Source organism: Aquarana catesbeiana, linkage group LG07, assembly GCF_042186555.1.
Source record: "Aquarana catesbeiana isolate 2022-GZ linkage group LG07, ASM4218655v1, whole genome shotgun sequence".
Lineage (NCBI taxonomy): Eukaryota > Metazoa > Chordata > Amphibia > Anura > Ranidae > Aquarana > Aquarana catesbeiana.
Genome location: NC_133330.1, coordinates 64524388 through 64541416, shown reverse-complemented (window position 1 = coordinate 64541416; position 17029 = coordinate 64524388).

The following is a 17029-nucleotide window of genomic DNA, read 5'->3' as shown; positions in this document are numbered from 1 at the left end:
GGGTTTAATACCATTTTACATAAAATATTGTATTTTGTCACTTCCTGATTAATCTGTTAGAGCTCTGATAGTCATGATGATGATAATAATATTAATAATAATAATAATAATAATAATACTAGAGTACTAAAATTAGCAACTGACTTATTTATGAAGAAAAAAATAAATAAAAATTAAGTAGTACATAAACATATTTAAATAAATCTTATAAAATATATACACTTAGAATCTGAGAAAATATGTTAAACAGAAAGTCCTTCTTCCAAAATGTATATCTTGGCTGGGGTTTATCAAAGAGAACCTTCTGCCTTTAGAACCACTTTAACCACTTCAGCCCCGGAAGAATTTACCTGACCAGAGCACTTTTTGCGATTTGGCACTGCGTCGCTTTAACTGACAATTGCGCGGTCATGCAACGTTGCACCCAAACAAAACTGACGTCCTTTTTTCCCCACAAATAGAGCTTTCTTTTGGTGGTATTTGATCACCTCTGTGGGTTTTATTTTTTGCGCTATAAACAAAAATAGAGCGACAATTTTGAAAAAAAACGCATTATTTTTTACTTTTTGCTATAATAAATATCCCCCAAAAATATATAAAAAAAATGTTTTTCCTCAGTTTAGGCCGATACGTATTCTTCTACATATTTTTGGTAAAAAAAATCGCAATAAGCGATTATTGATCGGTTTGCGCAAAAGTTATAGCGTTTACAAAATAGGGGATAGTTTTTTGGCATTTTTTAAAATAATTTTTTTTTTTTTTTAAATGGCGGCGATCAGCGATTTTTATCATGACTGCGACATTATGGCAGACACATCGGACATTTTTGACACATTTTTGGGACCATTGTCATTTATACAGCAATCAGTGCTATAAAAATGTATTGATTCCTGTATAAATGACACTGGCAGTGAGGGGGTTAACCACTAGGGGGAGGGGTTAAATCAGTACTAGGGAGTGATTACTAACTGTCAGGGGGATGGGCTGTGAGTGTGACATCACTGATCTCTGCTCCGATGACAGGGAGCAGAGGTCGAGTGACACTGTCACTAGGCAGTACGGGGAGTAATGCTGTTTACATCAGCATCTCCCCGTTCTTCCTCCCCGTGAGGCGATCGCGGGTATCCCCGCGGCGATCGAGTCCGTGGGACCCGCGACCCGACTCACGGAGCTTGCCGCGGGCGCGCGCGCCGCCGGCTGCGCGCGAACCCGCTGGCCGCCTCTTAAAGGGCAACGTACAGGTACGTGATTTTGCCTGTACGAGACCTTCTGCCGCAGTATATGTGCGTGAGGTGGTCAGCAAGCGGTTAAGGTAAAAAAAAAAAAAAAACTTGAGCCTTTAGAACCACTTTAAAGTGTAAACTCAAAAATGAATTTCTCTAATTTGTTATCTATTGTCCTGTTAACAATACCACTAGCAGTTTTTGTTTTTTTTTTTAAAATGCAAAAAAACACCTTTTGATCATGTCAGAAATTTCTCTGAACCCCTTTATTCTTTATTGCTTAAATAATATAAAGCCGAATGAAGAGGTGTATCCAGCTGGATGCATTCTTGGCCAGTCTGCACCCGTGGTTTGAAAGTTGTACAGCCAGGCCATAGCAGAGGAGCTCTGTGGTGCTTCTAATAAATTATTAGATTATCCTACCTACCTTTGAACCATAACTGTTAGGCAGGCCTCTTTTTTTTCCATAATGGTGCATCCAACACATTTCTTTTTCCTCTAAGCATGTATAGCCATGTCACTTCTTTATGAATGACTTCCTCTATGCTGAGCATTCAGTAGGCATTTAACATGGACATTTGTTAATGGAATATTGATATCCCCCTTTGAATTTTACATCCCATTGTAGTTATTATGGAAAGAATAACATTAATAAATGGATGAGAAGTTTGTAACGATGAGGATCTCTGGCTTACCACACAATCAATACTCTATTGGAGCTCGACATGCTGTTGCACTGGCATGACTGCAGTAATTATATAATGATCCCTCACAAAGAAGAAAGCCCAAGGGACAAGATATGGATATTACTAGTCAGAGAAATTAGTATTTACATCTTCAACCCAACACCATGGAGTCAGTTAAAGAAGGGGGGGGCAGACTAATTAAAAACAGAATATGGATATGGAAATATATCAAATTATTTTTTTTGCAATGAAAGCATGGCTAATATGAAGCCCAGTACCCCCCATCCACGTATTCAATAAAATAGCACAAATGCAAAGTACTAAGGCAAAGGTCTGCTATGATCAGCAGCTATTTTGGATCCATCCTGTACTGGTTTGACTTTAGCAATGGGAATGCTGATTTGTTGCTATGGGTCACTGCATTTTGCATTTAGTATTTAGTTCCTTAAGCTGTGTAATAAACAAACTCACTTAATACTGATTGAAAAAATGCTTACTAAGAATAGGCTAGGAATAAATTAAAAATGTATTTAATACATTTAAATTAAATAACAAAATTAAAATTATGATCACATAATTAGGCTGCATACAAACTATAGTAAAACTGTTTATTCTCATGTAATACTAATACATCATTTTGAGCCTTTACTCTTTTAGGAACAAATGTAAATTTAAATTGTATTTAAAAATATAATGCATGTAAATTTCAAATCTGTGTGTCTTTCAGTTCTAGGGGGGGATTCAGGCAAGTGGGTGCAACCAGGGAATTTTAAGCTGGAGTTTCCCTTAAAAAAATGATTTGGTGAGAAGAACATTGAAACAAATTGAATGATGATTTTTAATCAGCATTTTCCATTCTTATCATTATTACTTGCATCAATTTTTTTTTACCTAGAATCTTACGCTTGTTTGTGTTGTAGAAGCATATTTATACATTTTTATTATATATATTCTGTTTGGGCAATCTAAAGTTGCCTATAGACATAGGAGGTAGGGTGAGGTTGGTTGTTTGTTGCTCAGTGTAGATCAGTGATGGCGAACCTTGGCACCCCAGATGTTTTGGAACTACATTTACCATGATGCTCATGCACTCTGCAGTGTAGTAGAGCATCATGGGAAATGTAGTACCAAAACATCTGTGTTGCCAACGTTCACTATCACTGGTCTAGATGAAAGGCCATATAAGGTGATCATTCTGCAGTTGATTTGCTAAAGGCAAATATGCTTTTGACTTTGCAAGGGAGGTTGCCCTTTGAAAGGAATATTTCCTCAGAGCTTAGTGAATCTGGTAAAATTTCACTTTGCAAAGAATAGAAGGAAGGAAAGGAAAATAGAAAAGAAATGTTTTGCTTGCACATGATTGGATGATACAAGTCAGTAAAGCTTCACCTTATTCACTTAGGCCTGGTTCACACCTATGCATTTTATAGTGCATTTTCAGTTTTGCAGAAACACACTACAGTCCATTTAACGGGGTTTCCTATGGGTCACGTTCACATCTGTGCATTTTATGGAAAGAACCAGGGACCAGCAGGTTGTGTTTTTGGTTCCATAGTCTTCAATGGATCAAAAATGTGTATTGAAAAATGCAAAATACACCTGCACAATGCATTAACTGCAACCTGCATAGGCCTTAGCTCTGGTAAAAATTCCCTTGCAAAGTGCAACTGAACAATATGAACAGTCTGTTTTCCTTTAGTAAATTAACTGGCAGATGATAACCACCTTATATGGCCTTTCATCTAGACTGAACAGCAAACTCATGTCTAAAGCCAAGGCAAGCTGACAGCTCTCAGAAAGCACTTCAATCAGATATTTTAGAGAACCTTTGCCAATTACTGATGTTCATCCATCTCTGAAAAAGCATCACTCTAAATGTTACCCATTTGAGAGTTCACATTTATGGCAGCTCCAGTTAGAACGTACCTTGTACCTAACCACCCTCTGAGGTCTTCAGGCACACAAACTCTAGTCTTCAAAGACCATGAACTTCTCCATAGTTTAAGATGTGCAGTATGTCATTACCAGGCATAGAAGTATATAATACATAAATTGAAAGTGTTAATGCGTGTGATATCTGTTCAGCCTTTTCCACCTTTTCCATAGAATTTTCTGGAAACATTTTTTTTACAAGATAGCTAACCAGGCTTTTCCTAAACTCTCCCCATTTGCACGGGACTGGGATCAACTTAACGTGATAAAGTCAATTTGTATACACATACAAGGACTAAATTATATTCAGGAGCCATTAGCCTACCAGCATCTCTTTGGAGTGTGGGAAAAAGTCCACACAAACACAGGGAGAACAAGCAAACCTCACGTAGATAGAGTCCTAGCCAGGATTTGAGCCAAGGACCCCATTGATGCAAGGTATAATTGCTAACCACTAAGTCACTGTTGGGCCTGGTTCACCTCTATGAGGTTTCCCCCCAGCTGCATTTGCTCAGACACAGCAGCTCCTTCATTTGAATGGACTGCTGTACCCACTGAAAATGCAGAATAATGGTCCCCACACCATTTCAGGAAACTCGGCTACAGGGTAACTGCATAGTGCAGTGGGGTTCACAGTGCAGGAAACCGCATTAGGGTTAATGGTACTCTCACGCATCTCCGGAACTGCATTGTATTTTTTCTGTGGGTGCTAGAAGGTGCCATTACACGCTTTCCCGCAGCCCACACTAATGTGAATCTAGCTTACCTTAATGTATTTTAAGCAAAACCTTATTTGCAGTTTTGGACACAGTGGGAAAGGGTTAGAACTCCTGATGGGTTTTTATTTATGTCTTGTCCCCACTGGGGAGATTCTCCATCTCTGTTTGTCCTGTAGGCCACTATCACAAAGGCAGGACATAAGTTTTGAGTTGTCATTGGTACAGGAAAAAAGGGGAACTTCACCAATAGGGACATGTTTCAATGTCAAATGTTTTCAAGGTTTTCTTCACTTTAGAGAGATATCTTAATAAGATTAGATACATTATAAAGCAGAACTAAACTCTTGATTTAAAGGAGAAGTATGGCATTTGAAAAAAAACAAACACACATACTCTCTCCATCAATGTGATGCTGCAGCTGTTCCACATTCCTTCTAAGGCCCCTTTCACACTTGTATGACCTGAAAGTGGCACGACTTTGCCACAATTTGAAGTGATGCCTGTGTAATCTTGAGCTCTATGAACCTCAAGTTGCATCAAAGTCAGACCAAAGTAGTACAGGGACCCAAATTCACCCAGATATGAACGGTACTCATTGGAAATAATGGGGTACGACTGGACACTTTGCAGTCCCATGTCGCAGGACAAGTCTCACAAGTGTGAAAGGGGCCTAGAACAAGAACTGAGTGATCACGGGACCACTGACCACTCAGCTCATATTCTGCTCAGAGCAGAAAGCAGTGACTGTCAGAGCAGCTGGCTCTGGTTCTCAGCCATAAACTTAGAGGCAGAGCCAACTGTCAATCAGGCAGCCAGGTTGATCCTGACAATGTTGTCAGGATCCTTCCAGAGCCTGGAGCGGCTCTGCACACATCAGCTGGAAGTGAGTAATAGCACACTATTAGCTGACACTGGGTCACAGGAGAGCAAAAGAAAGTGCCATGATGAGTTACTTGTTACTTGTGCTCTCAGATGAACTGTCAAACCATCAAATGATTGGTGTCATAACTGATCACATGTGCAGCACCATGGCAACTGCAGATCAAACAGAGGTTAAGCAGGCAGTTTAATTGGCTGTAAAGGAAAGGAGGGTTCGGGTCCACTTTAAGTAATATTATAATGGATTGCCCAAAATCTTGTTTTTATGAAGTTTCAACAAAACAGAACTTTATTGTCTGTGTAGAAATAACACAATGACCAATTCACATAAGGTATTACTACGCAAAATGATAGTATATACTGCATGTGTTATCTTACCTTAGTTTGTGGTATTTGAACCCTAATTGCCATAAGAATGTATGTAAAATAAATTACCCAAAGATTACATATGTTAATGTTACTCCCTAAAAAATCATTAGCTTCTGGCTGAAGATAATTATAGGGTTCTGAGAGATGTTTACTGAGGAGAGAAGGAAGAGAAGCCTCTTCAGGTGGAGATAAAATAATGCTTTAAAGAGGAGCTGCAGTCTGCTCACATAATTTGTAATAAAAACATCTTTGCCATTCTGAAGCTTCCCTCCAACCACTTTGCATATTATTTTATATATACTGTGATTCTGTACTTGCCAAATATGCTGCAGAAATCTCCCTCCACTGAGTCTGGCTGCATCCATTTTAACTGTGGGAAGCTGATGCTGCTGCCTATTCACTTCCTGAATTTACACAGACACACGAAGGCATGCCTCCAGCTTTGCAGCTTTCATTGGTCCTCCTATGACTCATCACCCCTTCCTTCCTAGCAAACATTCAAAAGAGTGAGAGTGAGAGCTGTGCATGATGTCAAACGCCTAGGCATTTTACCAGACAAGAAATAGGAAGGGGACTGTATAAGGTAATAACTGGCAGAAAAAAAATGTTTTACTATCCAAAGTTAAAACAACAAGGGCAGAATATTTAATAGATGGAAAGTTGAAAAAATGACTGAAGTTCCGCTTTAAGAGATAAAGTCCTGATCAGGGCCAGATTTTGTAAAGCTAGCATAAGCTGAGGCCCCTGGGCATCCATCCACATACAATTTGCTGACTGCCAGAGACACATTTCTAAGTATAATAAAAGGGCTATTGACTGCTGCCTGCCAGCCAGTGCAATCTAGCTGCATCCTCATTATGAATGGGCTGTTTTTTAAAGCGTGCACCTGCACTCCTTAAGGTGGGGTCCTGAGCAAAGTGTCCACTTGGAAAGGACCACACACAAGGGTCAGGACAGGGTTTTAGTACTGTATCAGTTTTATAGTAACGGTTCAGAGTTGTGGTAATTACAATAGATAAATGTCATGAAAACCTGGTGAACAAAACAGTATCGGCACAACCCGCTGAAGTATGGTTTGCCGTAGTGTTATTGGAGGATGGCCTCTGTTGGAGGGGTGGCAGTGTTAACTTTAATCATGCTGCATTGGCCCACTGAAAAGTAAACCTCAGAAGGGTGTTTCGATGCCAGAATATGTCCCTACTCGCCAGGAACCTTTCCCTTTGCTAAGCACTGTTCCTAATCAGTGGGTTCCTCACTCTAACCTACCACTCACTCAAAGCATGTCCAAATGCCGTGGAGTCCCTTACTTAAAGTTTCCATCTGTAAAATGGCCACCTGAACGTTAGTTGGAACCTGCCATCAAATTAGATACCAGCCTTCCCAGAGAGGATTAACGGAGTCTCTAAGGGGACAGTCAACACTCCCCTTGCTCCTATAGCATAGGCACAGTGTCACATACAGGACAGAAGAATGCCTGCATCTGTTTTTACGCCTGTCACATTAGGACCAGCTTATGTCTCCTTGCAGCCGCTGCAACCTAGTAGACTTCAATGGGCTGTATGCAACATAGCACCAGAAAGTTATATAGATACATAGTTACATAGTAGGTGAGGTCGAAAAACGATACAAGTCCATCAAGTCCAACCCATGTGTGTGATTATATGTCAGTATTACATTGCATATCCCTGTATGTTGTGGTCGTTTAGGTGCTTATTTAATAGTTTCTTGAAACTATCGATGTCCCCCCCCCCCTCCCCACGAGACCACCGCCTGTGGAAGGGAATTCCACATCCTTGCCGCCCTTACAGTAAAGAACCCTCTACGTAGTTTAAGGTTAAACCTCTTTTCTTCTAAGTTTAATGAGTGACCACGTGTCTTGTTAAACTCCCTTCCGCAAGACAGTTTTATCCCTATTGTGGGGTCACCAGTACGGTATTTGTAAGTGCAAATCATATCCCCTCATAAGCGTCTCTTTTCCAGAGAGAATAAGTTCAGTGCTCGCAACCTTTCCTCATAACAAATATCCTCCAGACCCTTTATTAGCTTTGTTGCCCTTCTTTGTACTCGCTCCATTTCCAGTACATCCTTCCTGAGGACTGGTGCCCAGAACTGGACAGCATACTCTAGGTGCGGCCCGAACCAGAGTCTTGTAGAGCGGGAGAATTATCGTTTTATCTCTGGAATTAATCCCCTTTTTAATGCATGCCAATATTCTGTTTGCTTTACTTGCAGCAGCTTGGCATTGCATGTCATTGTTGAGCCTATCATCTACTAGGACCCCCAGGTCCTTTTTCATCCTAGATTCCCCCAGAGGTTCTCCCCCCAGTGTATAGATTGCATTCATATTTTTGCCACCCAAATGCATTATTTTACATTTTTTCTACATTGAACCTCATTTGCCATGTAGTTGCCCACCCTATTAATTTGTTCAGATCTTTTTGTAAGATTTCCACATCCTGCGGAGAAGTTATTGCCCTGCTTAGCTTAGTATCATCCGCAAATACAGAGATTGAGCCATTTATCCCATCCTCCAGGCCATTTATGAACAAATTAAATAGGATTGGTCCCAGCACAGAACCCAGTGGGACCCCACTACCCACCTCTGCCCATTCTGAGTACTCCCCATTTATCACCACCCTCTGAACTCGCCCTTGTAGCCAGTTTTCAATCCATGTGCTCACCCTATGGTCCATGCCAACGGACCTTATTTTGTACAGTAAACGTTTATGGGGAACTGTGTCAAATGCTTTTGCAAAATCCAGATACACCACATCTACGGGCCTTCCTTTATCTAGATGGCAACTCATCTCCTCATAGAAGGTTAATAGATAATTTTAATAAGGTTAAGTTACTCTGCTGCAAAAAAATTATACAAGCATCATCACCTGTGTGAATGAGTAATAAACACCTATAAAATGGTGCTATTCAAGGTGTAACTTTTGTGATGTCAGCAAACTCTAGACAGCCCTGAAGTTCCTGGCAGTTTTTGTTGTCCCTGTAGTACCCATTCATACTATTCGGGCATCATCGCCTATGTGAACGAGGCCTAAAGGTGAGTACTAAATACATATAAAAATGATGCTAACCAGGGTGTAACTTTTTTGATGTCAGCAAATTCTAGACCGCTCTGAAGTCCCAAGCAGTCTTGGTTGTCCCTGTGGTATACTGGTTAAGCTGCAGCTCTTTCCTCTCATTTTATATTCATTGCTTATTACATTAGGAATGTCAGAATATGAAGATGAATATCTCCTGACTATACCGTCCACAGACACAAGACAATAAATGAAGAATGAAATGAAACCAGGTGAACGGAAGTGCTATAAAGATGACATTTCATATTACATTTAGAAATTACCCTGGAAATAATTAAATAACTTCCCAGACGGCTCATATCGTGAGCCTTAGAGCAGATGAAACAAACATGAATTCGATGTCTTGAAAGGATATAGATTTGATGAGAGCACAAAGGTAGAACTAACATTTGTAGTAGCTGGTCACAGGCTAATAATCATCTCTTCCGATATTTCCTTATTTGTCTTCTCAAGCTAACTCTTCATTTATAGATGGATTTTCTTCTAAATTGAATTTCACTTCTGTGTATTTGGGGAAAAAGTGCCACTCAGCACAACCTCCTACAATTATCCAGACAATGCCATTACTTGCTACACAAAAAAATAGAGGTCAGGCACGCTGCAAATCGAGAACTTGGGCAGAAGATTGTTTAATGAGCTGGAACAGAGGAAAGGTTTGCTCTTGCCTGCGCTGCAGACAGTGCTTGTGTTCTGCATTGCTAATCAAGCTGTTGATTCTGTAGATCTGACACTGGAGCTTGTCCGTCCACATATTAATTAAATGCTTTCTCACACAAAGATATGTACATCTTATGTGATTGTATATTAATGGTGCACAAAAGAGTAAATGGTAGGACTTTAAATACCCCTCCTGTGAACACACAGATTGATGGTGCTACACGCTCATTTGAACAGACCTGTCCTTTAAAAAGTGAGGAAAAAAATACCTAGGCCTCATGCAGAGCCAAATTTGAATCACTGAAGCCTGTAGGCGCAAAATTTTAATTACCTTTACCCATTTATCTATATAATGGTAAACCCTTAAGGCTGGGTTCGTGTCTATGCATTGTGGTACACATGTGAAGCGTTTAACTGCCTGTTAGTGCAACGCTTGATTGGGGGGGTGTTGCAGTGCCAGGTAACTTCAATAGAACCCCAATGCGCCTTGTAGAACATCACAACCAACTGTGGGTTGTGATGTGGTGTGTTTAAAAAAAATGCAAACCTGGTTTTTGGTACCTTGGTAGCATATTCTAAGTGAATGGGCTACTTTAACACAATGAACGGGCTACCCTAATGCAATGAAAAAGGCTTCCTTGTTGCAGTGGACATGCTGCCTTAATGTAATGATGGGGCTATCTTGATGCAATGAATGGGCTACATGAATACAATGAATAGGCTACCTAATGCAATGAATGGGCTGCCTTAACGCACAAAATACCACATATTAACGTGGTGCAGTAATGCAACACACTGCAATATTGTGTATTGACCCTTAAAGTGGTTTTTAAAGGCTCAAGTTTTTCTGGAATTCATTAAGGTAAAAAATCTTCTGTGTGCAGTGTCCCCCCCAAATACTCACTCGAGCTCCCTCTCGATCCAGCGATGTGCATGAGAGCTAAGCTTCTCCCTGGTCTCTCATTCCTCATTAGCTGAGACAGTAACAGCAACTGTCAATCAGAGCCAGTGAGCCAATGAGAAGAGAGAGGGGGACGCGGATGAGTCTCGGCTCTGTGTCTTATGGACTCAGGAGCGAACACGTACCAGTGCCCCCAGAGCAAGTGGCTTGCTATTGGGGGCACTGGCTGAAGAGGAGGAGCCAGGAGCGCTGGTGGGGGACCCAAAAAGAGGAGGATCTGGGCTGCTCTGTGTAAAACCACTGCACAGAGCAGATAAGTATGACATTTTTTTTGTTTTTTTAAAGTAAACCTTTAAAGAGGAAGTAAACCCTGATGGGTTTTACTTCCTCTTTTACTCCCTGCAAAGTCTACAAATTAAAAGCATAATGGGCTAGTATGCATCGCATACCCCTCTGCCAATCCATCTGTTGGGAATTGGTCAGGCCCCCCACGAACACCCCAGGCAGCTCTACCTTACTTCCCGTCCCATTCTTCTAGAAATTTCCTGTAGGTTCTAGAAGTAGGGGGGATGTCTCAGTGATGCTGCCTGCGAGATATCCAGCCCTCCCTGGATCTCTGGCCAACCCAGGAAAAAACACAAAGGCTTGGCTGCCAGCCCAGCCTGAACAAATTTACCTACACTAACAAAAACTTAAAAAAAGGGGATACGTTATTTAAAGAAAACTTTTATTTTATTTCTTATACGTAGGCCATTGATATTTAGCATGCTGGAATGCAGGGCATGTGTATACACAATGTAGAATATACGCTTGGTGTGCACATTTTTAGCAAAGTGCTTATGGTATACCAAGCTCTTTTGAGCAGAACATACCTAAAACAAAACTCCATGGACATTTTTTTCATATATTAAGTGTGCATACAACAGTACACTTACCTCTCCTGAAGTGCTTCTCCATCTTAGAGCCTGATCGCCATTATGCCTTCTAAATCACTACTTGCATCGACCCAGGATACTACACATATTGTTGTACTTCTGGGTAAGCAAAGGTTAAATATGATGATCCCTGAAAAAAAGGGGTACTGACCTGGTCACAACAGACACTGAGAAGGCAGTTAATAAATATTTTCTCTCCTTCCTAAATTCAAAGGTTGCAATGATGCGTTTTATAATAATGCTGCTGACATCATAACAAACTTACCAGTCTAGAGCTACCCAAGCAGGAGCCACTGGTTAATTTGGGTCCTCTGCTCTTGTCAAGCTTTATGTGAAGCCTCAACCTCACTGACACCACCAGTATACCTGTCTGTAAACTTTATCAGGTACACAAGAAGTAGACTTACAACTCTAAAAAAATAACAGATTGTATTGTCTGATTAAAGTTCATAAAAGTATCACAGAATATATTGGCATGCTAAAGTCAACCAGCATGAACATATTAATGAATGCACAATTAGTTTCATAGGGTCCCTTACAGGGGCTTTAAATTCCAGCAGATACTGTGACACCTGAGGATATAAACAGTAGCTCTCCGTATGAGATAAGTCACAAAAAAGTGACCAACGAAATAAACAACACAGATAAAATATGCCACTTGAGAGCTCTCAGACAAAGGAGCTAAATTTAGGCCTGACACATATAAAAGATTACAATTAAACATAGGTCTGACTTCAGGATACAGTGATTCTGAATATAGTCTCTGATGTGAATCTTCTGCCGGCTACGTTGGGGCCCTTTTAAGATGTTTGCATGCAGGCACGTAAGGGTGTGCCTGTAGAATGGGCTTTATAATATTGTACCTGGGAAGTTGACTTGATCAATAGAGGGAAATCTTTAGACACAGTTGCAGCAGTTAGATATTATGGTGTGCACATTTGCAGCAGTTCTGAGGATCATAACATGTAATCTGGCTGCACTGGACCTAACCTAGCAAAAACATGAACAGTTATCTCAATGATGGGTGTAGGGTGTATATCTGCAGCTTCTTGTAAGTGAGGACTAACAACATCAACAAGGGCTAAGTTTAACTGTGGGTCTGTGACCCGCTCACCACTCTCTCTTTGTAATTTTCCTGTAGCAGTTGTTTTGATGAGCAGAGGCACCTTTCTCATCATTGACCAGCACTGATGGCAGGAGAGATGATGAGTTACCTTGGTGGTTCACTCCTGAGGTTCCCCAGCAAACCTGGGTGATGGCGGTCTCAAAGTGATGTTTCAGGGCAGACACCGGAGCAGCTGATTGCCCGGCTGACTTATCTCAGCTCAGCCACCTGAGTCAGAATGCAACAGCGACCAGCAGAGAACGGTACAGCACAGCACAGCACTTCTTCTACCATCCTATTTGCGGTTGGTGTGCTTCCCAACTACCCTGCTCCCTTTGTGGGCTTTTCCTTTTATCAGACCCCTCCCACTCTCTGGTATCACTGAGTATTGAAGTTTATTTCCCAGTTATGGCTGTGGCTTGGTTCATCCTCCAGACTATATCCCCTGGAGTGCCACCACCTAAAGTCAGTCACAAGCTAAATAAAGTGCACTTGCTACCACCATCTTGTGGAATAAAGAGTCCTGCGGCCAGTAACATTACCTTCTGTTACACCAGTATGGTAGGATACCTATTTAAATCAGAACAGCATTCAAGGGGACGTGAAAAGTCATCATTCTTAGAAAACTGTTCCATCAACATTTTTTGGAATGGAAGCACAAAAAAAAGCACAAGTGATTTTATGGAGAAATGATGGAGAAGTGTGGTGAAGTGTGGTAGCAGTGGGTTGAATGGAGTAAACCAGTTTTCTGCATTTACATGTATAAGGGGAACATTTTAAAAAGTGTCATTCCCGTTAACGCAGTAGTAAACTCTACAAACTTTTTTTTTTAACAGGCCCACGATGACATCACTCCCACGCATGCCACTCTCTGCAATCACAGCGCACTCAGTATTCCATGAATGCAGAACATACTGAGCATTTATTGGTGACATCCTTAGCTGGAGCCAATGTGAATATCTCCAAAATGGTGCACGTTTAGAAGTTATCCACAGAACCTACTGGTATGATTTATTAAAAAGCTTACCTGTAGGAAAAAGTTGAAAATTTGACTTTAATACCACTTTAAGAAATAACATAATTCCAGGAGTGCAGCCTCCTCTAGCAAAGACTTTCAAAAGTTTGACTTTTTGTATATTAATGTGCTAAAATTATCAACAGCTTGCTACTTCTATGTAGAGACATCTAAGACAATAATAATTTATGTGATCAGGGAATATTGATGATGACAGGTGTGTGCCAATGTTTTGTACAGAAAGCAGCAACAGTATACAGACTATTGGCAAGCGCATACGGCATATAAATGGATAATTAATGCAAAGATCATCCTTTTCCCTGTGAGATTTGCTGTTTTAGTGTCAGCAGAAACCTTTTCTCTTTCGCTGCTCTAAGATTTGACTTAGTGCAAAAATAGCTTCGCTGCTTCTAATCTGTGCATGAAATATGGATTTGCTGTGCTGAAGATCCTCCTAATCTTGCAGCGGCTCCTTAGATCTGATATGAAAAGTAGAATTCGAGTGACACAAGAGAACTGTCTTAATCCAAGGACACAGCAATTGAGTTGTGGCCTTGATTTCCAATTGAGCTAAAGTTAGTTAAAAGGAAACTATATGTGCTTAGTGGGAGCTAAATTTGGAATGGAACTGTAAACTGTTTTTTTGTTCATTTACTCATTATGTCACATTTATGACTTAAAATGTATCCAAACCCAAAACCAAAAATGTAATATACTGCAACTTACTAGTTCTTGGTGTGTTGACTGTCTTTGTTTTCTTTTTTTTTATGTGGCAATCCTGACAAAACCACACTTCCTGTCCCTGGGTGGCTACATCACTGCTGCACTCTATGGAGGGTGCCATGGTTGTCACTCTAGACTGCTTACCAGAGATGGACTACAAAAGCTTGGTAGATTACAGAAGATAGTTAAGAAAGAAGATATTCTGTGCAGCTCCCAGGAAGTGACAAGGGTGCTGCATTTCTGGCAGGATCAGTGGGTACTTTCTGTACTTGCTGAGAATGTTCTCAGTTTGATGCAGCCACCATAACTAAGAACTAGGGATGCACTTATATACCAGCCGCCAAAAATTATCAATCAAAAATAGGGTTATCGGTGCCAATAATGGCTGAAAATAAATTCATATTCATTTAAATTCATGATATTTTTTAAAAAGTCGAATATAGTACAATTATATAAATAAATAAATAAATATATATATATATATATATATATATATATATATACGGTATATATTTTTTAACGCTGTCCATTTTGGTTACGGTTTTCGTACATCCTGATTTTTCTGATTCGGTACCGGAATTTTCATTTTGGTGCACCACTACTAAGGACTGTAAGCTGCAATGTATTGCATTTTTGTACTTGAGCTTAGTTATCATTTAAAGGCATTATACACATTGTTTCAAATGTTTTTCCTATGTTAACTAGATATTAGTGTAGTTATATTCCCTGTGCTGTTTGTTTGTTTGCCTTACCTTGTAATGATGGGCTCACATGTTGGCTATAGTTTGTAGTGTCATGGCTGTTCATATCCCCTATGTTCAGCTGGCCGGTTCCTATGCACCAAGGACAACTTTCAGTTCCGTGTCACATAGCGTCCAATGCATGCCTCACCATCCCTTCTCTGTTGCAACACAAAAGTGATGAAACATTTCATATGTGAGCTCTTTGTGTGTCTGTAAATGCTCTGCTTGCTTGTGTCTTTGTCATATCGAATTACTGTGTAGTTCTCACCTGCAGAGCATTAAACTAGGGGAACCAAGGGATTGTGGGATAATGTAGTTTCTTCACAGGAAGTGTCAGTGCCATGCTAGAAACCTCATGATTCAAAACAAATTGAAACGGCTGACACAGGAATGTGAATTTACTCTACTATAAACTGTGTGTACAAGGCAACAAATGACACCATGAAACTACATGATCAGTGCACATATTATGCAGATGAAGAAACAAGGTGCAGGTAGAAATGTTTGCCATGTCTTTAACCCATTTGCTCCGGTGCCTCCGGACCCTTTAAGGGATTTCAGATACCAGGAGGTGGGTTGGGGTTTATGATCACATGATCGTGGCATGATTGGCTGTCATGGCAGTCACATGATCGGAAAGCTTTCAATTAGCCTTCGGTAACTGTGTCGGGAGCGTGCAGAGTGCTATAAGTGTGAAGGGGTTAATATATAGATGTGTAGGCTATCTGTAAGTTAGGCTTTGCAATCAGCATCTTTGCTGAATGACTGTTGTAAGGAGATGCAGTAAATTGCAAAAAAAAAAAAAAAAAAAAAGCTGCTTAATACCAGATCCCTGGCTACTGATAGAGAAGCCAAAGAGGTCATTCATTGTGCTCCATTAAATAGCAAATATCTAAATACAAAGGTAAAATATATTTATGGAAGCTGATTTACTCACCAAATGATTGGTGAGTAGTGTTTTTTTGCACAGAGCAGCCCAGATCCTCCTCTTGTCGGGTCTCTCTTCTGTGCTCCAGGCCCTATCCTCCTGTTGAGTGCCTGCTCAGCAAGCAGCTTGCTATGGGGGCACCCGAGCCGCAGCTACCTGTGTCCATTCAGACGCAGAGCTGTGGCCCGGCCCCCCTCTCTCCATATTATTGGCTCATTGACTTTGATTGACAACAGCAGGAGCCAATGGTGCTTGGCTGCTGTCTCAGCCAATGAGGAGGGGAGTCCCGGACAGCCAATTCTCTTGTGCAACATGGCTGGATTGAGATGAGGCTCAGGTAAGTATTAAGCAGAATGAGAGGGGGGCTGCTGCATACAGAGGAATGCATTTAAGTTAAAAAAAAACCTTGTGTCTTTAAAACCACTTTAAAGAGGATCTTTACCCTAGAAACAAAATATTAAAAGTCAGCAGCAACAAATACTGTAGCTGCTGGCTTTTAATAAAAGGACACTCCCCTGTCCAAGGATCCAGCGCCGTCCTCACCCGTGCCGGTTCCTCACTGGTATTCGGGTCCCTGGCGCTGGCATCTTTAGCGTGGGAAACTTGCTGTGACTCCTTGCAGCTCCACAGCTGGCTTCCCACTGCACTTGATCCCGCAGCCTTCTGGGACCTGGGACGTGTCACAGAAGGCAAAGGAGGGGGTGGGGGGGGGTGAAGTGGTAGAAGGTACAGTGCCTTGAAAAAGAATTCATACCCCTTGAAATTTTCCACATTTTGACATGTTGCAATCAAAAACGTAAATGTATTTTATTGGGATTTTATGTGATAGACAAACACAAAGTGGCACATAATTGTGAAGTGGAAGGAAAATAATAAATGTTTTTCAAAATTGTTTACAAATAAATGTGTGAAAAGTGTGGCTTGCATTTGTATTTAGCCCCCTTTACTCTGATACCCCTAACTAAAATCTAGTGGAACCAACTGCATTCAGAAGTCACCTAATTAGTAAATAGAGTCCACCTGTGTGTAATTTAATCTCAGTATAAATACAGCTGTTCTGTGAAGCCCTCAGAGGTTTGTTAGAGAACCTTAGTGAACCATCAGCATCATGAAGGCCATGGA